A 23595-nucleotide genomic window follows, 5' to 3' on the forward strand; every position below is an offset into this window, starting at 1 on the left:
ATCGAGTGAGATTTATATCAGGGACACAGGGATGGTTCAACATCCGCAAATCAATCAACGTGATACACCACATTAACAAAACGAGGAATAAAAACCATATGATCATCTCAATAGATGCAGAAAAGGCTTTTGACAATATCCAACATCCCTTTATGATAAAAAGTCTCAGCAAAATGGGTATAGAAGGAAAGTATCTCAATATAATAAAGGCCATATATGACAAACCCACAGCCAACATCATACTCAATGGGGAAAAACTGAAAGCCACCCTTCTGAGAACAGGGACAAGACAAGGGTGCCCACTCTCACCACTCTTATTCAACACAGTACTGGAGGTTCTGGCCAGAGAAATTAGGCAAGAAAAAGGAATAAAAGGAATTCAAATAGGCAATGAAGAAGTGAAACTCTCGCTGTTTGCAGATGACATGATTTTATATATAGAAAACCCTACTAAAGAATCCATCAGAAAACTATTAGAAATAATCAACAACGACAGCAAAGTTGCAAGGTACAAAATCAGCTTACAAAAATCAGTTGCATTTCTATACTCTAATAACGAACTGACAGAAAGAGAACTCAGGAATACAATCTCATTTACAATCGCAACAAAAAGAATAAAATTTGGCTTATTATGATTACAATCTTCTGAAATTTATGGAGGCTTGCCTTGTTTCCCAACATATGGTCTATTCTCGAGAATGTCCCATGAGCACTTGAGAAGACTGTGTATTCTGCTGTGTTTGGATGGAGTGCTGTCTATATATCTATTAAGTCCATCTGGTCTAGTTTTTCATTTAAGTCCACTATTTCCTATTGACTTTCTGTCTGGATGACCTATCCATCGATGTAAGTGGGGTGTTAAGGTCCCCTACTATTATTGTGTTGTTGTTAATATCCCTTTGAGGTTTGTTAATAGTTGCTGTACGTACTTTGGTGTTCCTCTGTTGGGTGAATATATATTTATAAGTGACATGCCTTCTTGGTGGAGTGACTCTTTTATCATTATATATTGCCCCTCTTTGTCTCTCATTACCTGTTTTATCTTGAAGTCTACTTTGTCTGAAGTATGGCAACAGCTGCTTTCTTTTATGTGCCATTAGCTTCGAGTATCATCTTCCATCCCTTCACTCGGAGCCTGTGTTTGTCTTTAGAGCTGAGATGTGTTTCCTGGAGGCAGCATATTGTGGGGTCTTGTTTTTTAATCCATCCCGCCACTCTGTCTCTTTTGATTGGAGAATTCAATCTATTTACATTTAGAGTTATTATTGATATATCAGGGCTTAATGCTACTAGTTTATCACCTATTTTCTGGTTCTTCTGCACTTCCTTTGTTTCTCGTCCTGTGTGTTTTGGACTACCAATTCAGTTTGGTAGTTCTCTATGATGGTTTTCTTAGTTTTCTCTTTATTTATCATACATGTCTGTGTTCTGATTATTTGCTTAGTAGTTACTATGAGGTTTGTATAAAAAATCACATAGATGAGATAGTCCGTTTTCTGATAGTCTCTTATTTCCTTAGACTAAGTCAATTCCATCCGTTTCCTCTTCCCCTTCTAAGTTATTATTGTCCCAACTTATTCCATCTTGTGTTATGGTTTGTGGTTAAAATGACAAGATTATAGGGGGCCGGCCCGGTGGCGCAGGCGGTTAAGTGCGCGCGCTCCGCTGCGGCGGCCCGGGGTTCGCTGGTTCGGATCCCGGGCGCGCACCGACGCACTGCTTGGTAAGCCATGCTGTGGCGGCGTCCCATGTAGGGTGGAGGAAGATAGGCACCGATGTTAGCCCAGGGCCGTCTTCCTCAGCAAAAAAGGAGGAGGATTGGCGGATGTTAGCTCAGGGCTGATCTCCTCACAAAAAAAAAAAAAAAAAAAAAAAAAAAAAAAAATGACAAGATTATATTTATTTTTGGTGTTTTCCTTCCCTTTATCTTTGCTGTTATAATTAAGTATTTGCTAACCTGTTCTGATAGAGAGCTTCAATTTTTCTGATTTTGTTTACCTATTTTTCTCCTTGCTCACGGATTTGTACCCCCCCCTTTTTTTTTTTTCCAGGTATGAGGGCCTTCTTGAGCATTTCTTGTAGTGGGGGTCTTGTGGCAATGAACTCTCTTAGCTTTTGTTTATCTGGGAAAGTTTTTATTTCTCCATCATATCTGAAGGATATTTTTGCTGGATATTCTTGGCTGAAAGTTTTTGTCTTTCAGAATTTTGAATATATCATTCCACTCTCTCCTAGCCTGTAGAGTTTCTGCTGTGAAATCCGCTGAGAGCCTGATAGGAGTTCCTTTGTACCTTACTCTCTTCTGCCTTGCTGCCCTTAATATTTTTTCTTTGTCATTGACTTTTGCCAGCTTTACTATTACATGCCTTGGAGAGGTTTGGAAAAACTTCAAACTTCCCCAGGTTTGGACTGTTCTCAGTTATTATTTCTTTGAACAAGCTCTCTGCTCCTTTTTCCCCTCTCTTTTCCTTCTAGAATAGCTATAATCCTTATGTTGCATTTCCTAAATGAGTCAGATATTTCTTGCAGAATTTCCTCTCTTTTTTTTAGGCTTACTTCTGTCTTCTCCTCCATCTGGAGCATTTCTGCACTCCTATCCTCTAGATTTCTAATTCTATCCTCCATACTCTCAGCTCTGTTCTTTAAAGATTACAGACTTTTCTTTATCTCCTCCATTGTGTTTTTCATCTCCAACATTTCTGACCGGCTTTCTTTATAGTTTCAATCTCTTTTGTGAAGAAGTTCCTCATTTCATTGAACTGTCTATCTGTATTTTCTTGTAACTCATAGAGCCTTTTTATGATAGCTATTTTGTGTTTTGTTTTTCTTTTGAGGAAGATTGGCCCTGAGCTAACATCCATTGCCATCTTCCTCTTTTTCTTTTTTATCGCCAAAGCCCCAGTACACAGTCATATATCCTAGTTGTCGGTCCTTCTAGTTCTTCTATGTGGCATGCAGCCTCATCACGTCCTGAGGAGCAGTGAGTAGGTCCGCACCCAGGATACCTACTGGCGAACCCTGGGCTGCCAAAACAGAACGTGTGAACTTAACCGCTACTCCACTGGGCCAGCCCCCATGATAGCTATTTTGAATGCTCTGTCATTTAGATTATAGGTTTCTGTGCCTTCAGGATTGACTTCTGGGTGCTTGTCACTTTCCTTCTGGTCTGGATATTTAATATATTTTTTCACACTGTTTGACGGTGTGGATTTGTGTCTCCGCATGATAGTATCTGGTTGCAGCTTCCACCTGCCACCATTGGGTGGGGGTCAAGAGCTGTATATTCTCAGCCCACAGTGATCCATGGATACTTTGGCCGACTGGCTGTGCTGGAGCACTGGACAGGGGGAGGGATGCTTTCTTTTGCCTGCCCAATCCCAGGGGCTTCTCGCTCTTCCTTTGCTATCTGCTCTCCTGGGGTGCTAGCTTGATGAAGATACCCCTCAACAGTTCAGTCACCTCTGTGTGGGGGTTTCCCATGGGCTGTGAGCGAACTTGGAGAGTCACAGTTTTCCCACAGAGGGTCGCCTCTCCCCCTCTCTCTGCAAGCCATGCGGTCCCGAGGTCACTGCCATTGGGGAGCAAGAGGAGCTCTCCCTACCTCCTTCCACTTCCTCCGGGGGTTGTCCAGCACCTCCACGTTCAGATGTATACCTGGGTGGGTCTCTCAGATGTCTTTTGTGTTGTGTGAGTGTCCTCTTTTGGTATATGAATGTCCTTTTTGTTGTATCTTAGTGGGGAGAGTCTAAGGGGAGAGCTCGCTCCATCATGATGCTGACGTCACCTCCCAAATATTTTATAATAATATATGGACTGTAACTTTACTCAAATTGTGAAAAAACCTTTAGAAACTGTCATCAAAAGTGTAATGCTGGATAGCTCACGTTGTGCAGCCCATTCTTCTCAAAGAACCAACACTGCTAATTCTAGCTCTTTCTCCTTTACAAGTATTTAAATCATAAAAGAGTACCTGGTATGTAGCATTTCTATTCTTGGCTCAATAAATTATTCAACATTCTTTTAGCAAGCAAAAATAAGCTAAATACCACAAAAACGTTCACCCTCAAAACACAGATTTGCAAAGATACTGGAGACGTCCAAAATTAACCAACAGGCTACCCCTGGGCCAATAATTTTTAAAAACTTCCTTACCATGCTAATACTGTGCTTTAATCTTGGTTGGCTGTTCCCATTTTTCCTTCTGAACAAAAAAACCTGAGACTGGTTTTACTGCTGCCCATATCTGCCATTTTCGACACAAGCAACAGTAATGGAGGAAGACCCAAATGTACTATCTTTCACATGCAGGCACTTGGTAAAGCTGCCAGGGGTGGCCAGTGTCCACCTGGAACAGGTACAATAGTAACCATGCCTTCTCCATCCAAATTCTAGTTTCATTCTTGCCTCCACAATAACCTTCAAAGCTGACCACATAAGCAACTCATCCACGCATCCGTGCAATCATTCATATATTCAGGGCTCTGAATATGAATATGAAAGCCACTCAGCTAGGGTCAACAGGGAAAACAATCAGGTAAGTACAATACCTGTCAGGGACCCTGACAGACTGGACACCCTAACCTAGCAGAAGGACTCAAGGAGGATTTCACAGTGGAAATTACTTTTCAGCTAAGACCTGAAGGATGGGTAAGAGTTAACCCAAAATTGGGGAAAGCAAGAGTAAAAAGACGAGGGGAGAACATTCAGGCAGGGGAACTAGCATGTTAGAAGGCTCAAAAGTAATAAATAAGAATAACGATGATATTGACAAAAATAGTGATGAATAATAAATTATTGACTCTCTGGGTCAGACGCTGCTTTAAGGTTCTATATGTATTAATTCATTAAGTTCTCATAAATATCCTTATCCCCATTTGACAGATGAAGAAATGGATGCACAGAAAGTTGAAGTAATCATCCCAAGGTCATAGGGCGAAGAGGTGGTGGGACTTGGACTGAACTGAGGCGCCTGAAGACAGAGCCTACCTGCTTACACTGTGCTACAAAAGATCTGGTCATGCTTCAGAAACTGGAATTTTGGTCCATGAAGAATTTTAGGGGGAGGCTGACAAGGGTGGTGATGATGAGAATTAAACAGGGGCAGATAATGGAGGGTCTGGGAAGCCCCTGTACCAGACACCTCTCATGTCCTCCTCACATCCTCCCGGCCCACCTTTTCTTCTACCAGCCACAGCTGCAGCAACCTGCTGTATGCAGTGAACCTGGCAGCACCTGCCTCAGGTGCATCAGGTGCTACCAGGGCTGCAGCACGGAAAGCCTGGATGTGAGGAGTCAACACCTCCTGGGACAGCCCTGACCAACAGGGGTCAGGAACCAGTAGGTAAACAGCCCCCTCTTCCTTGCCTTCAGTGGACACTTGTGGGGAGAAGAGGGGCAGACTACATGGCTCCTCTGAAAACCTGGAGGGATGGAACCCTAGGTTCCCACAGCAGTGATCAGCTCCTACTTCATTCTGCCCAGCCTTCCTCTTCAGTTTTATGTGACTACTTCCTACAAATTACCACCTACACGCAAACCCTCCTCTCACACTCTGCCTTCCGTGGGGAACCAGATTGAAACAGCCATGTTAGACAGTTTAGATTTTATCCTTCGGGCAGTCAAAGACAGCATATTTTTGGCAAATCATACCTTCTCTCTTCCAAGAAGCAACAAGAGGCTGAGCGAGGGGAACAAACTCAGCAAAATGATGGCTTGGTAAAGGTTCCCATTCTTCTCTCACCTCACCCCTCCCACCACCATTACACCAGGAAGCCACCCAAGAATAGGGTGCAGGAAAAGTCTATACCCTGTCTTCTGCTCCTTTAGCCAGAGGCTAGAAAAATGGCAGCTGCCCTGGACTCCTTCAGACTGGGGCCCACTTCTGAGGCCATGGCATCTACAACACTGCTACTTCTTCCACCATCTCACTGGCTCTTCTTGTCTCTTCTAGAGCTACTAGAGACATATGGCTACCTGACTGGTACCTTTGGAAGTACACTAAATCTTAAAACCAAAGAATAAGCTTGAAGATGAGGAAATAAATGGAATAGATAGATGATTTGGTTTTAAAATATTCTTGGCTTCTCTCTCTTCTGGATGAGATGTTTTCATTTCTCACTCATATTATGATGTAAATAAATCACAGATTAAATGCTATAATAGCCAGAAATTTTTTATATGAACAATATTGGAGGTAACACCATACATCTGGCTTAAGGATGAAGTTCAGTTTCTATAAAATAGAATTAAAAATATTAACATTTTGCTCTTAATATTAGATTAAGTAACATAAAAAGGATAACATATATTATCCACTGCTCATAGTAATTTTAACTGTCATTATCATATATCCAGGAATAAGTGAGACACCATGTAACCCTGCCTACAGCAGTTTGTTGAAGGGCCAGCTACAGCAATTACGCCTTAATCAATACACAGGCTCAAGGTGTTTAAATTGTGGCCAAAAAGAAAGAAAGACCACAAGGCATCTTTCTTTTTTTTTCAAATTTTCTTCTTTAAATTTATTTAATTAATTAATTTATTTTTATCCCCCAAAGCCCCAGTACATAGCTGTATATCCTAGTTGTAGGTCCTTCTAGTTCTTCTGTGTGGGATGCTGCCTCAGCACGGCTTAACGAGCCATGCGTAGGTAGGTCTGCCCCCAGGATCTGAACCAGCAAACCCCGGGCTGCCGCAGCGGAGCACGGAAACTCAACCACTACGCCACTGGGCCGGCCTATAATCCATCTTATTCTTAAGACATTTAAGCAAAATAGATTCCTGAGATAACACAAATACTGAATGATGAAAATAAGATAATTTTTATCTTATACTAATTTTAACCAAATTTATTCTTACATTTGACAGTGATTATACTAAATTGCAATGTTTAGGTGAAACTGCTACACATTAGAAATAAGAGAATGGTAAAAGTACTGTAACTATGGTATTTGTAACATATATTAGGGTTAAATTTTTATTGACTAACACATGCAAATTGGTTTAAAAACTGTTACCACTGTCCTTTCTTACCTGCATATGTCAGATTGATTATGTTCATAAAGTTTCTTTTCCAGGTCCAATCTCTTCTTTTCACTATAATACAGAAAGAAAATGTTTTATGAATAATTACACTGATAAGTAATAGGCAGTTGGATTTAGAACATGATCTCCTTTGAAATCACACCTTTGTAAGAATGCTTCTCTGGCCTAAGAAGCAGAAAATGCCAGCTGCGTTTGAAACTCAAGACAAAAATACTTAGCAGTCATCACGGAAGTCTAAAAAGCAAAAAGGACACTGAAATGAAGCAAAAACAAGATTCTCAAAGTAAATGGGGAAATGCAGTAAGAAAAGGCTGGGAAGCAGGTTCAATCACTCAGCAAGTATTTCTTGAGTGCCATGATGACGGTTCTAGGTCTGAAGACTAATCCGGTGTAGACCAACCAAGGCCCCTGCCCTCAGGCAGCTGACATTCTAGGGGGAAGGAGAGACAATAAACAAGATAAATATGTAAAATATGATATGGCCAGACTTCTCTGAGACGGTGACAGTTGAGCGATGGGGATCCCACCAGGTCTGGACACAATGCCTCCACAAATCCACCCTAGATTGAAGACTGGTGGCTTGCTCTGTTCCCAACTGGACAAGCCTGGGCAGAGCCAAGTAGCTGAGTTAGGAAGAGGTCTCTGAAAAGTAGACCTGCCCTCACTCACATTTAATGAAGACCAGGCCCCCTAACACTATTACTTCAAATTTGGGGGGATTTCTTTTTACAACTTTGTAACATCGCCGTGATTTGTCACTGACTGCTATCCTGTGATGATCAGGTGAGTGCTGGCAGTCAGCTAGAGGACAGAGCTTACCCTGCACACCCAGCCTGGGCAAGAGGTAGGGGAAACTGGGCAGCAGGGGTGGTAGCAGCCAAAACCAAGGGGCTAGGGGTGAAACTGCTAAATGAGAAGCCATCTCAGTCCCAAAAAGAGTCCTTGGGAAGTTTAACCACAGAGGGCCCCGCTCAACCACCACCAACATACCAGCTTCAATCCCATCTAACTGAAGCCAAACTGCGAATCTAAGTTAACAAGAACTAAAGGCCAAAAGAGAAATCACATAATGTCTGAGAGAAAAATGCTAAAGCAAAGACTGAATCAACGACAAGGAGTCCAACAGAAGGTGAGCCTAGCTTGGCCCCCTGAGGGACAGGGGCTGAGCCCACATTCCATTTGTGAGCTCTTAATTATTAGTTTCCGTTTTCCTTCAGAGAAAAAAAAAAGCCCAAAAGTTACTCTGTTAGCTAAATTATAGGTTAAGTAAATTTCTTTGCTTAGCATAATCTAGAATGGAAACCATCATTTAACCAAAATTCTTTTAATGGGAAAATAGGGTCCAAAATCCAAACACTGAATCTTTGCTTGGGGAATAATCTCTTCCTCAGTTGGGGTATGTCTACGTTAAAAAAAAAAAGGAAAAAAAAAAAAATTTACAGAAACACAAATTTTTAATCTAATAGCTTCACACAGATCTTTATTTTCTCATTAAGAAGACTGACCTCAGAAGAGAAGTGAAAAAAACATGGTATAATTGCTTCCATGTTAGAAATTTTTATTTGTCACTTTCCTCCCTTCTAAGGTTCAGTGATCAATAGGATACTTAGTTCATGAAAAATGAATGTCCGGACAGAGTGAGCAATTCGTCACTAAATTATGAGACAGACCCTTAAAGGCATCTATGACCTTGTGCCTCTGATGTCATGCTTTACTTCTGTGGAATTTCTGCCAAGAAAGCATGACTGGAATCTGGTCATGAAGAAACATCAGATGGACCCAGCTTGAGGCTCACTCTCCAGAATGAAAGCTGTTCTCTAGGAAACTGTCAGGAACAGGAAAGGCAGGGAAAGACTGAGGAATAGGCACAGATGGGGAGAGACTGAAGAGACATGGCAAATGGGTTCACAGATGGACTCCTGGACCAGACGATAAAAAATACAGTGCTAGGACAGTTGGTGAAATTTGACTGGGGTCTGTGGATTGGTATATCAGCACTGATTTCCTGACTGGGAGGGTTATATGGTGATCACAGAGAGAGCATCCTTGCTTTTTGGAACTATGCACTGGAGTGCTTAGGAGTGATGGGGCATCATATCTGCAGTTCTCAAATGGTTCAGAAAAGATTAATAATTTTAGATAGAAAGAGAAAGAGAAAATATAACAAAATGTTAAGAGTTGAGGAATCTGGGTGAGGGAAATATTAGAGGTCTTTGTCCTCTACTTGCAACTTTTCTGTAAGCTTGAACTCATTTCAAAATAACTGTAACAATTTACCTCTGACTTCTAGTGAAGAAGGACCACAGTCTCTTTGGGAATCCACCACCTCACGAGCAGCAAGTTCTTTTTAATAAAGAACATAAAACTTCTTTGTTCTTGCTCTATCTCCAGTAGGGACAGACTGGTCAAACTTCTTCTCTAGCATGACACTTCCTACACTGAAAAACCACAAACACCTCTTGGCCTTCTATTCCAGGCAAAATGATGCTAATCTCATTCACTCTTCATCACAGGCCCATTTTCTAACCTCATCATCCATGCAGCAGTGCCTCTGAGTGCTGTCTTTCATATGTTTTAAATTTAAGACTTAAAACAAGATGTCTACCCCAATAAAAAGCCAGAGAAAGGATTATTGGGAGGATCATCTTGCAATTCCTACAGATTAAATCTCTGTTTCAGAATCTTTGGAACATCCAGCCCTGGGATATGTACCCACTGCCAATGGTTTCAGGCACCTGCACCCCTCACTCGGACCTTTCGAAGTTTTACACAGCTGGGTGGTCCTTAAAGTGTAGTATGTGGTTTAGTTTCCTCCTTTTAAGCCACCTGTTATTCAGTTTTTGTATCAATATCATCTTCAGCTTAACTCAACTAATACCTCAGCATCAATTTCTGGGCCTTTACGATATCTCACCCTGAATCAATATTGGTATTGAAAACACTGGGGCTGGTTAATGGGCCTTTTAAACAGATGTTTTTATATAATTGTAAGTGTCAACTCCACTTACATGTTTCTACTACACTTGTGGCACTATATGCATTGTACAGAGTCATTCCATCAGGCTCTTGTAGATTCAACGACCTTCCCACAATGCAAAGAAAACACTGATACAAAAAGGAAAAAATTCAGAATATAAAATTACATCTATGTGTGACTACAGCTAAGACAATCTGGCTAGAAACGCACCAAGTACAAGGGAAAAGCCCAGCTATTAGACCAGCTAACATTGCAATGACCCACCTCTAAGGGGGCTGAGAAAGGACAGGTTGTTTTTCTCTCTCACTCCCAGGAAGTCTGTGGACTGACAAAGCAGCTGTGACTGCCCAAGGTCGCAGCCTGTAAATTTCTGGAGCTTCAGGAGACAATGGTCCTTGTGGTCAGCGGGATTGGTTGAGAAAAACAGGCACATTCAAACACTCAAACAGGGTACAGACAATGATAGTCATTATCTGTTGCTTCACAAACTACAGCTTTCAACTCTTTTACTTTGAGGCTCTTTATTTACTAGAGAAAAAAAAATCTGTGGCCGTACTTCACATATTAGTCAAGGCCTCTCATTTCTGTGAGGAACCAAGGTTCAGAGAGGCTGAACCACCTGGTCAAGGTCACACAACAGTTCACAGACTGGAACCCAGGTTTCCATGTTTCCACCGCACTTTTCTGTGTATCCAAAATTATTCGCCTCTGTACTTATTAACTATGCATTAGAGTTAGTTATGGACTTTTAAAATGAAAAACGAGTACACACAGCAACAGATCTGTACTGACTTAAAAATAAAACCAACCTCCAAAGGCAGAACCATGAATAGGCTATAAAATTTGACTCAAATTCCTTATACAATTTCAACAGCCTCACCTTGCTTAATAGTTAAAGCATTAAGTGTTAAACATGAAGTAATAATCATTACACAGTTATTATACCATAAGGACTATAAACAGCCAGGTGTTCCTAGCACAGGAAGCAAAAATGATAACTCACAATTAACTTAGTTCAAAAAGAATGCCATTTGAACCAGTGACATTTTAAAATTTAGAACTTGGGCTAAGAGATACAAATAACTAAAGGCCTGGGGTAACTAAGCTACTATTCTAAGAGAACAGAGTCAAAAAGCAGTTAAAAAAAAAAAAACTCAAAAAACAAACACACACAGTACAGAGAACAGATTGGTGGTTACCAGAGCGGAAGAGGAGTGTGGGGAGGGTGAAAGGGGTAAAGCAGGACAATGTGTACAGTGACGGATGGAAACTAGACTTTGGGTGGTGAACACGATGGACTCTATACAGAAGTCGAAATATAATGATATACACCTGAAATTTATATAATGTTACGAACCAACGTGACCTCAATAAAAATAAATTAGTAAAACGTAAAGAAAAAAATTACACGCACACCCAGAGGTGAATTTGTTTTATTATTTGTTTGTTTGCTTTTTAACTTGGAGCTGGACTTCAGTATAAGATTTCACTTTGGGGATGGGACAATAGCTTAAATTGGTTTGAATCTATAAACCAAACTTTAGTTTTTCAAAATGGTTAAGGAACCTTGGAGCAGAATTGAAATTTTAAAATTTATTTTAGGGGCCAGCCTGGTGGCGCAAGCTGTTAAATGCGCACGCTCCGCTGCGCCGGCCCGGGGTTCGTGGGTTCGGATCCCGGACGGGCACCGACGCATTGCTTGTCAAGCCATGCTGTGGTGGCGCCCCATATAAAGTGGAGGAAGATGGGCACGGATGTTAGCCCAGGGCCAGTCTTCCTCAGCAAAAAGAGGAGGATTGGCAGATGTTAGCTCAGGGCTGATCTTCACACACACACACAAAAAATTATTTTATTATTCTTATTGTTCTTCCCCCTGGTGATTTCTTTTAATGTATTTAATCTTATATAATGGGTTTTTTTGTGTGTGTGTGTGTGAGGAAGATCAGCCCTGAGCTAACATCCATGCTAATACTCTTCTTTTTGCTGAGGAAGACTGGCTCTGAGCTAACATCTATTGCCAATCCTCCTCCTTTTTTTTTTCTCCCCAAAGCCCCAGTAGATAGTTGTATGTCATAGCTGCACATCCTTCTAGTTGCTGTATGTGGGACGTGGCCTCAGCATGGCCAGAGAAGTGGTGTGTCGGTGCACGCCTGGAGTCCGAACCCCGGCCGCCAGTAGCGGAGGGCACGCACTTAACCGCTAAGCCATGGGGCTGGCCCCAATGGTTTCATTTTAAACACAACCTAACAAACAACATTAAAGAAACTGGGTTTTTTTTCTTTAAAAAAAAGCACTTTAAGTGTACTGATGCACAGAGCAATGTCTTGTCTTTTAATTATCAAGTATATGCAGACACAATATCATCTTTGAAATATCACACTGTCCACTCTTCCTGGTTGACTGGAACATGGTCATTATTTAGTGGCAATGTGTGGCTAATGTTCTATACAAGACATTTATACCTCCTGGACATTAGCTGGTTGACTTGGGATTTCTTCCATTCCTTGAACAAACATATATCAAGCCCCTCCTCCACCTAAGGTACTCTATTATCAGCTAAAGCTTCAGCTAGATATGGTTTCTGAGCTCCTGGAATTCTCCATCTAGGCAGGGAGCAAGTCACTCAAGCCACTATCTAGAGTCCTGTAAGAATGCCGAGGTTGCATGAGTTAGGGAACAGGCTGATCAATACTTAGTGCAGGGAAGCCACTGAAGGAAGTGATTTTTCAAAAGCTGGAGTTGAGGAGGTTCCTGGGGTGGGTGAGTGGCGGTATGTCAGAAAGAAAATAGGATATAGAAAAAGATTAAAGAGTAAAATATGGTGAGGACAATTAAGGAGGCCTGTTGTAGATGCTCTATAAACATTTGACAAAAATTAAATCTAGCATAAAACCAATATAATTCCTTTTCAAAACCACTTACTTCTGCCTTTACCTTACACATAACTATTGTTGTCATTTTAGCATTGTTACACACACACAGCTCTCTTCACTAAAATGATTTTGTAACTTTAACACTCATTAAACCTTTTGTTTATCAAGAGATCCAAACATCTATTTCCTTTCTTGTCAACTAGAGATTTCCAACACCAATTAATTTAGCAGCTAAATAATAGTTCCAACAACTTATCTTTTATGTGGTTATTTATAGCAAAGTGCTTTTTAATTTTCTTTCTGTATGTGCTCTTAGATCTAGCTGTCTTCAGCGGTTCTCATCTTTCATGTCTTAATCAAGGTATCACGCATACTCCAGAAGCTGGACTTCTCTGTCTGGAAATTTCATCCCTTCGCTGGAACTATGGCCCTCAGAAAGTCTCCCGCATTTAAATAGGGCATATGTTTGACAAACACACACACACTCACCTGCCTGTGTTCCTGGACCTGTCACCACTGATGCAGTGCAGCTGTCAGGGTGGGATGACAATTTGAAGAGACTGCGGAGGGGGCGTGTAGAGGGAACGAGAGAAATTCACGAGGCTTGACTGAGAGTGACAGGCAGGAGAACTCCTACTCCCCCTTCCGGGCAAATTCAGTGACGCGGCCGCGTCCTCCAGCGGGAGATCTCCAACAAGGGGGTCTCTCCGGTAAACTCTGTCCTCCAGGCCCCAGTGGGAGCTTGGGGGCCGTCGCGGGCGGACCCAGGCCCAGGGGAACCACGGGCGGGGCGAGTGGGAAGGACAGACGGCAGGGCACCGGCCGACCCTGGGCGCCGGCCTATGCCCGCCCCCGCCTCGGGTAGGCCGTACCTGTCCCGCAGCCCGCGCTGGAGGCGGCCCAGCCTCTCCTAGGAGTCGGGGCTCGCCAGGGGCGCGGACCGAGCGGAGGCCTGGCGCATGCCGCCGCCGCCACGCTCGCCCCGCGCCGCCTCGGGCCAGCGCGCGGAGGGGAGGGGCGGGTTGTCGGGGGCGACGGCCCCACCATGCACCGCGGGTGAACACGGCGCCCCGACGCCGTGCAGGGGGCGGGACGGGGCGCCGTGAATGGGCGGGGCCGACGGCCGTGGAGGGGCGGGGTGTCGTGGAGGGGCGGGGTGTCGTGGAGGGGCGGGGTGTCGTGGAGGGGCGGGGTGTCGTGGGAGAGGTTGACAGCCGCCTTGGGGGGAGCCGGCCCAGGCTGCACGCTGCGGGATGGGCAGGGGTCCTTGGGGGTTGGGTGCCGAGGGCTCTCTGCCCGAGACTGGCGTCTTCCTTCTCCCTAACCGTTCAGAACTCTCACGGGACAGACCCTGGTCCTCCTCCAGGTGGAGCCGTTCTCTGAGGGTCAGTCAGAAGCCCACTCCTGATCCCCACCATGGGTAAAGGATGGAGCTTGGCTGGGAGCAAGTCACGTGATCAGTTTTTGTCCTGGCATGAAACTACATTAATTTTGCAAGACGCATTCTCTTTCCCTCCTGCCACCTCTCCCTCTCTTCTTCCCAGGATATGCTGAGTGCCACGCACTGTGCTAAGCTTGGTTTCCTACCAGCACTTAAAAGCAAAAGAAAACACCACAAAAAAGACAAAATTCTAAGCAACTGTGTTCAGCCCTGACAGCAGAACAATCCCTTACCTGTAAATCCGTGCTGACCATAAGGATGTGGTTAATGCTGTAGGTCACATTACTAGTTGGTGAGGAGAGGAAAGTTGCTAACAAGTTGCTTGCAAAACAGACATTTGTTTGTGCAGATATAGAATCCTGCAGCAGGGACTTGAGCCAGGCTGCCTAGACTCAAATCCCCTCTTCCACTGCCCAACTGTGTGACCAAGTGCAGGTCACCCTCCTGAAGCCCAGGGTTCCTTATTTATAAAACCGGGAAGATGGTTACTGCAGGGCCTAGCTATGCCATTGCTATAAAGATTAGATCTGTTAACGTGTGTAAGTGTTTAGAAGAGGGCCCAGCACATAGGAAGCATCAGTTTTTATCAACATCATCACCAACTTGGAGGAAAAGCTTCCTGAAGAAAGACAACCGTACTCCAAAACCTGCAGGGCAGAAAAAAAGAAATTATAGTTTCTTTAGTCTCTTATTCTTCATTTCTTTTGGTTTCTTTGCTCAGTCATTAATTTCACTTACTTGCAAGGTGTGACTTAAACTAGTAAATCAATCATTAGCAAGAGAGATGGACTACTCAAAGGTCAATAATATAAAATTATAATGTTACTTAGCCTTCCCTTCACATTTGCCAGGGCCAGGGCAAGAGTGTGAATGGACGCCCTCATACCATCTGTCAAAATATTAAACAATTATAAATCACGATGACAAATTGTAGATAAAATATGTTTTCTCCTCCTACCTTGGCCAATGTGCCTTCATAAGAACCTGGAAAGCCAGAGGGAAATTTAGTTCTCTGACTCCCTCCCCAGCCCACTTTATTTCCCACCCCGGGCCCAGTCTTGCACTGTGAGGGGCCTCACACACTGGCAGGGATGTGTGTGTCTCCCCAACGCCACCACCCCAGTCTACAAGTCCTAGCTCTGTCCTCATCCCCACCTCAGCCTCCTCTTGGCCACTCCTCAGGCCTAAGGGCGAGCACCTTGCAGGAAGTGATAGTCACCCTTGCAGGAAGGGTCCAGGAAAGAGGTCTTTAAGGGCCTCAGAAAGGAGGTTAGGGCCCTTTGAGCAGGGATTGTCAGGGTGATGGGTACCTGAAATGTGTTGCAGAATGGTGTGTGTGTGTGTGTGTGTGTGTGTGTGTGTGTGTGTGTGTGTGAAAGAGAGAGAGAGAGAGTGCGCTCTAGGCAGGCATGTCCCCTGGCCCTGGGCCTCCTTGCCTTGCATAGAATGGCATGGCCAGAAAAGGGCCAGAACACGCTTTGTAATATACAGAAGCCAGGGTAGGGGCCCTCTTGCCTAGGTCTAAGGGTAATCCTGATGTTACTTTTATTTAGTTGTTATATCAAATCATTATACCAAATTGATTCCATGGTAGTTGTGGACGTTAAACAGCCAGTTATTTCTCCAGCACAAATAGGTTTATTTGGGATCAGCAAAGAATTGCAATCTAAGGTCTACAACCATGTCAAGCCACCTGCAAGTCCTCCTGCAGAAAAGGGAGAAGAAACTCTTATAGAGGGGAAGAGGAAGTTGGGAGGGCTAATGTAAACAAAGAGTCCTCCAAAGAGGAGGAGACTGGGAGTTGAAAGTGTAGTGGCTTTTCATTGGCTGAGTTGTGGTAGTCTATCATTGGCTGAGCTGTTGCTGGCAAGAAGAGGAAGTCTTTCTTCTTCCTATTGGGCTCTGCTATCTTCATAGGGTGTCAGAGCTCCCCTTTTTGGCCTCCTGACTCCATTTTAGTCAGGTTTATGTTTATTAATTTCCACATAGTGTGCAAAGGTTTACTTTACTGATTTTAGTGCAAACAACATTGTACTACAACCCTGGCAAAAAAAAAAAATGTATCTTTTTAGCATATTTTATTTAGGTCTCCTTTCACCCAGATTAGTTTACTAAGGGAAAAAAATCCCCCAAACAATTAATGTAGCTAATTATTTTCAGTAAATACATAGAGTAACCAGGTGAGGCATCATTTAGCATCCCAAATTTTTATTAGGCCATCTTAGGAGAGTCTAAAATTAAATATAATTAAACAGTAAATAGATAATTCAAAATAATTAAAATTTGCATTCTATGGTTGATTTATTAATGACATATGACATCTAAATGCAGGACCCTCTTTATTAACAATAACACATAGCAAACTAAATGAATATTTCTAGAGTATTTATGCTAAAATTATGCATTCTAAATGGTGACAGACTTTTATTAAATGCAGAGTTTTTCACTTTGAATATTTAATTTGCTGGAGCACTCCCTTTTAATATTGTTCTTAAATCCGTTTATATTAGCAGAGCTGATTTCTGTAAACAGCTCTGATTGTACTTCCTGGACCACAGGCCATGAAGTCTGCCTAGAGGGACAAGTCTTCCTATAAGCTACAGAATGTCTTAGCTGCGAGTTAGAGGGGATCTAGCTTCACCCCCTTGTTTTTTTAGAGGAGAAAAAGGTTCAGGGCAGGTAAGGGACTTGGCCCGGGTCACAGCTGATAATCTGTGTAATGTTAATGAGTCTAGTTCCAAAGATGGGTCCCTAATGGCCCCATTAGGCAAAGAGTAAAGAAAGCCAGTGTTTCATCTCAGTAGACATATGGCTCTTTGGGTGAACCATATGAAATTGCCGTTTTTGTAGCTCAGAAACAGTTGGATCAATGAATGGAAGATTGGTTTTGGAAATATGTTGAAATTAGAATTTTACATTTTAAAGTGTAAACACCACACAATTTTAAAATTAAATCCTGTATATTTGAGTCAATAACTGCTTGGATATTATATTATGTAGTTTGCTAGGGCTGCCATAACAAAGTACCACAAACTGGGTGGCTTAAACAACAAAAATTTATTGTGTCACAGTTCTGGAGGCCAGAAGTCTGAGATCAAGGTGTGGGCAGGGTTGGTTCCTTCTGAGGAAGACTCTGCTCCGTACCTCTCGCCTAGCTTCTGGTAGTTTGCCAGCAATCTTTGGCATTCCTTGGCTTGAGGTGCATCACCCCGATCTCTGATGTCATTTTCACATGGCATTCTCTCTGTGTGCATGTGTGTCTCCAAATTTCCCCTTTTATAAGGAAACCAGTTATATTGGATTAGGGGCCCACCTTCCTCCAGTATGACCTTATCTTAATTAATTATATCACAATGACCCTATTTCCAAATAAGGTCACATTCTGGAGTGCTGGGAATTAGGACTTCAACATACGAATTTAGGGGGTACACAATTCAACCTGTAACAGACATGAACATGGAAAGTATTTCATTTTGCAATCACTATTCAGAAATATTTGACATTGCATCCTATGCTATTAGAAAATTCACTTTTAAGTAGAGATGACTCAAAAGTAGAAAGTAGGGAGAAAGGCTGTGATGCCACATGAATATGTCTATGGAACCCCTCCACCCATTGAGCATTTACACCAGTATAAGCATTTATTGCCTTATTTAAACCCAATAACAGTCCTTTGAGGGCACCTGGCCTAAGATCATGCTGCCAGTATGTTCTTGACCAGCTAGTGGTAGAGCTAGAATTCAAAAAGATCTTTTCCAAATCCAAAGTCTATCCTTTCTTATCCTCCATTCTATATGGCCTCGAAACTCATCATTTGACAGCTACTGATATTTTTTATTTTCCTTGTATGAGATGTGTAAAATATATATTTTGTGACCCAGAAGAGTTTACACATATACATGGTTCATTATTTGAGAGATAGTATTCATTGACATAGAATTCATTTTTTACATGCCGTGATATAACACTATGTGTTCACCATTCTGTTAATTTTCCTCCTTAGCACTCAGTAAGACTACGTTTCTCATCCTTTCTAGTGGTTAGATGGGTCTATATGACCCAGTCTGGCAATGAAGTATGAGCAGAAGTGATATAGCCACTTCCAGGCCTGGCCTCCAAACATCCTGCACTCTCTTCCTTATTTTTCCTTAGTTGGCCAGCTAGATGCAGAGGATCCAATGGAGAACTCTGAGGCCCTGGAAGAAGAGTGGATGATTGCAAAGCATAGAGCACAGAACTGTGTCTTGGGCCAGAACTAAACCTTCACTATATTGAGCCACTGATATTTTGAGGTTGTTTGTTTCAGCAGCTGGCACACTTATCCTGACTAATACACAAACATTCCATGCAACAATTATGCAAATGCACCAAAACAACTTTCTACAACGTTCTCAATGGATTTATGTGACTATCCAGATGGTGAAGGAGACTGAAAACCTGGAACTCTGAGATTAAGAGTTGATGTCTGACAATGGAATACTACTCAGTCAAAAAAAGATGAAATCTTGCCATTTACAACATGGATGGACCTTGAGGATATTATGCTAAATGAAATAAGTCAGATGGAGAAAGACAAATACCATATGATTTCACTCCCATGTGGAAGATTTAAAAAAACAACAAAAACAAACAAACACATAGACACAGAGAACAGACTGGTAGTTACCAGATGGGAAGGGTGGTGGGGGGAGAGTGAAAGGAGTAAAAGGGCACAGTTGTATGGTGATGAATGGAAACTAGACTTTTGGTGGTGAACACAATGTAGTCTATAAAGAAGTCGAAATAGAATGATCTACACCTGAAATTTATATAATGTTATAAACCATTGTTACCTCAATAAAAAAATAAATTTTTAAAAAAGGAGTCAATGTCTGAGAAGAGAAGCCTAGATAGTGAAGGCAAAGTTACAATGAAGAACCATCTAGAGCAGCTCTGGCCAATAGACTTTCAGCAATGATGGAAATGTTCTATTCTGCGCTGTCCAATACGGTAGCTGCAAGCCAAATGTGGCTATTGAGCAACTGAATGTGGCTAGTGCTACTGAGGAATTGAATTTTTTATTTCATTTAATTTTAATTAAAATTTAAATTTTAGAGGACATGTGTATCTAGTGGCTATGTATGGGACAGTGCAGATATAGGGATAAAGTGGAAAGACAGATTAGCATGGTGGGGGAAGAGGGGAGATCATAAATTACTTGGAAGTGGAAAGGCAGGAACTGGAAGGTAAGATGTCATCCTTGGTGGAAGGTGATGATGGTCAAGAGGAGAGGTACGATGGTTAATTTTATGTGTCAACTTGGCTAGGCCATGGTGCCCAATTGTTTGGTCAAACACCAGTTTAGATGTTGCTGTGAAGGTATTTTTAAAATGTGATTAACATTTAAATCAGTGGACTTTGAATAAAGCAGAGTTCCCTCCATAATGTGGGTGGGCCTCATCCAATCAGTTGAAGGCCTTAAGAGAAAAGACTGAGGTTCCCAAAAGAGGAAGGAATTCTGCCTCCAGACCGCTTTCAGACTCAAGACTGCAAAATCAACTCCTGCTGAAATGTCCAGCCTGCAGGACTGCCCTGTGGACTTTGGACTTCCAAACCCCCACAATTGCATAAGCCAATTCCTTAAAATTAATCAATCTCTCTCTTTCTCTCTCCAGATATAGATATAGATGTAGATATAGATATAGATGTAGATGTAGATGTAGATATAGATATAGATGTAGATATAGATGTAGATGTAGATGTAGATGTAGATATATAGATATAGATGTAGATGTAGATATAGATGTAGATGTAGATGTAGATGTAGATATAGTTATCTATCTATCTTAACTGGTTCTGTTTCTCTTGAGAACCCTGACTAATACAGGAGGGCATGAGGTTACTAAGAACTTTTGCTCAAATGTATTTGTAATAGCTAATTTAAAACAATAAGAATCAGGTGCAAATTCCAATAAATAAAATGAAATCATAGATTCCCTCATTTTATTTCATATCGTGTAAACCAACAACTAATGTGTGGGTCTCTAAAATACACCAGTTCTATGAAAGCTAAATAACAGCCAAACGATAGAACAATAGAGTAGTTGAATGGCTCCAGCGAGAGCCTCACTAATTCAGTGAGATGGGCTCCCTCTGTCTCACAGCTCTTGCATGCCTATTTCCACTGAAGTCCTTGAATTTGGGCTTCCACGAGGTCTCCAGGATTATTCATTTGTTGACAAAGCGGAATCCTCAGAAGTGATAAATTCCACACGCTCAAGTCCTTGTACTCTTTTCTCCGTTGCGTGGTGTCTCCCTGGATGGTGTCTTGGTTCTGCCTGGGAGGGACTACTCCACAGCCTTGGACTCCTGGTGTGTGGGCAGCATCCTTGCATCCCTGTAGGTGCTGATGTCATGCATGAGCCGTCTTTGAATGCTGAGATTCTCCTCAAAAATCATTTGGTGGATTTCATAATTGTTTGCCACTTAGATGCACTTCTCATCAGGGTTCAACAAGTACTCCTAACTACAAGGATTGGAAACAAAGGGATGCTCTAGGCCTGCTCTTACAACTCACAAGCAGACTGAAACCAAAGGGTCTTGCATAATAAATACCATTTAATTTGATGGCTATGTGTTTATGCTTACAAGGTGACAGGGCACCAGGTGTAGAACATTCCACTTCTTATTGTCTGCAATTATCCATGGCATGTGTCTTTGTAGAAATGTTGGCTTCATTCATTTCTGGGGCACCTGGGTGGTGTGCACCACAGACAACACCCTCCCTGCTCCAACAAACATTTGCCATTGTGTCCTAGAGAAGTGTAGAACACAGAGGTTGAGAATTTTGGCTCAAGTGCCCCTCTGCGTGGTATACTACTACTTCCTCTTACAAGCTGTATGACTTTGGGCAGATTACTTAACCTTGCTGTGTCTCAAATTCCTCACCTGTAAAATGGTGACAGTAATAGTGCCTTCCTTTCAGGCTTGTTGAGAAGATTAAATGTGGTCGTCTGTGTGATGCACTTAGAATCATGCCTGGTAGAGTTAGCCCTCGGTAAACACAAGCTGGCATCACTTCTTCAGAGAGCAAGAAGAATATCCCTTTGGCAGATGAAGAGAGTCATCAGAGGTAAGGGCCCCTGTTCTGCTTCCTACTATTTGTCTGTCTCTCAGAGTCATTTCCTAAGCGTCCTCTCTGTCCTTCTTTATCAAAGCTGCTGGCCCTGCACTCACATGCCCACTCAAAGGGGTCAGGTCACCTGAACTCATTGCTGCTGACTCAGTAGCTGACATCAGTTGGGACCTCAATCCCAGATTCAGTTTCAGTCCTTTTGTGTCAACCCTGGCAGTTGTATGGATCCCAGCCCACCACCCCTCAGGAACAGAAAACCAGGACACGGAAGGGAGCACACAGTACCATGTTGTCAAAAGATCACATGCTTTGGAATCAGAAGACCCGAGTTCAAATCCTGACTCTGCCTCATATCAGGTGTGTGGCTCTGAGCACATTTCTTAATGTCTTGAATGCTTCATTTTGCTCATTTCTAAATGAGGGTAATGATATTTTTATTTATGAAATTATTGTGAGTTGTGAATGAGGTAACATTTGAGAAGCTCTTAGCACAGGCCTGGCCCATAGAAAACATTCAATAAACAAATGGTTCCAACTTCTCCCTGAGAATTAGGAGCATTCCTAATTTCCTAGGAGCAAAGGGGATTTTAAGGCAGTGAAACCATAGTTCTATATGATTCTGTAATGGCGGATACATATTACTATGCATTTGTCAAAACCCATAGAATGTACAACACAAAGAGTGACCCTAATTCCAACTATGGACTTTCATTAATTATAATGTATCTGGACTGGTTCAGGAATTATAACAAATGTACCACACTAAAGTTAATAATTTGTAGTTAATAATGTTACAGTAATAATGTTATATAAGTTATATAGATTACTAACGAGATGTTAATAATAGGAAAACCATGCTGGGAGGGATGAGGGGATATATAGGAACTCTCTATAATTTCCACTTAATTTTTCTGTAAACCTATAAATGTAAACCGTTATAAGAAATAAAATCTATTTTTTTAAACCATATTTTCCTATCTGGTAGCCTCTAGCTACATGTCACCATTGAGAATTTGAAATGTGGCTAGTCTAAATTGAGATGTGCTGTAAATGTAAAATACACTATGGGTTTCAAGGATTTTATATAAAAATATGAATGTATAATACCTCAATAATAATTATATATTGACTACACGTTGAGATAATAATTCTTTGGAGATGTTGGGTTAAATAAAATATATTAAGATAAAAAAATGAAAGGCTTACATGGCTACTGACTTGGGAATTGCAAGATGCACCACCACACACACACACGAGACTCTGGCTGAGGCAGGGGGTTCTAGATTTTGCAACCACCTCATAAATGTATGGCCTCCCACACTCAAACCCTCCTCTCCTGACTTGGAGCAAGGCTATTGCTATGGGTTGAATTGTGTCTCCCAAAAGATATGTTGATGTTCTAATCCCTGGAACCTATGAATGTGACCTTATTTGGAAATAGGGTCTTTGCAGATGTGATCAAGTTAAGATGAGGTCATTAGTGTGGACTCTAATCCAATATGACTGGTTGGAGAGGAAACAGCATTTCATGACAGAGGCAGAGATTGGACTGTTGCAGCTGCAGCCAATGAACACCAATGATTAGCGGCCACCACCACAAGCTGGGGGAGTCAAGGAAGGGCCTGCTGATACTTTGATATCAGATTTCTAGGCCTCAGAACTGGGAGAGATTGAATTTCTTTTGTTTTAAGTCACCCACTTTGTGCTATTTTGTTACAGCAGCCCTGGAAAGTCATACAAGTATAAATGGCAGAGGTCATGTCACACAGGAAACATAAAACAGAGGCAGAAAAAGGGGGATTTATTCTCTTCCTTCCAGGTTGGAGTGGTTTCCAGAAAAACTGGTTGCTGTAGCAGAGGTCCCTGGTGTCACTGTGGTTTTTCTGGGGCCACAGGAGCTGGTGAAGATGTTGGGCTGTTTGAGGAGACAGAGATAATGGTATGCAGAGCTCTAACTACTATGCTGGAAATTACGGAGATATTTGTGATTCAAGAGTCCTTAACTGGGGTAAAGGCCATCACAAGGTGATTGGAATCAGGTCCAACTTGTTCTTCCCCATTGATGTCTGAGAACAATGGGACCTTGTCCAATTCATGATGAACCAAAGAAGACCTTCCATGTAACCTTATTGATAATATTGAAAAT

At 42.1% G+C, this 23595-nt stretch overlaps 1 long non-coding RNA gene across 7 annotated transcripts in view; it reads right to left on the bottom strand.

The window, feature by feature from the left end:
* LOC131403174 (uncharacterized) overlaps window positions 1-14796 on the bottom strand; it is a 28293-nt gene extending 13497 nt beyond the window's left edge. For 2 of the 7 annotated variants that reach the window (XR_009219254.1, XR_009219255.1), the window contains exons 1-2: window positions 13384-13702; window positions 7033-7095 (exon numbers count right to left, since the gene is read on the bottom strand). This is a non-coding gene — a long non-coding RNA (uncharacterized LOC131403174). Of the gene's footprint in view, window positions 1-7032; window positions 7096-7186; window positions 7279-9321; window positions 9528-13383; window positions 13703-13766; window positions 13971-14568 lie in introns of those variants that run through there. The other 5 variants (XR_009219257.1, XR_009219259.1, XR_009219258.1 and 2 more) reach the window with 5 other exon arrangements.
* Window positions 14797-23595: the final 8799 nt, after the last annotated feature.

The sequence above is a fragment of the Diceros bicornis genome, unplaced genomic scaffold (genome assembly GCF_020826845.1).
Source record: "Diceros bicornis minor isolate mBicDic1 unplaced genomic scaffold, mDicBic1.mat.cur scaffold_55_ctg1, whole genome shotgun sequence".
NCBI lineage: Eukaryota > Metazoa > Chordata > Mammalia > Perissodactyla > Rhinocerotidae > Diceros > Diceros bicornis.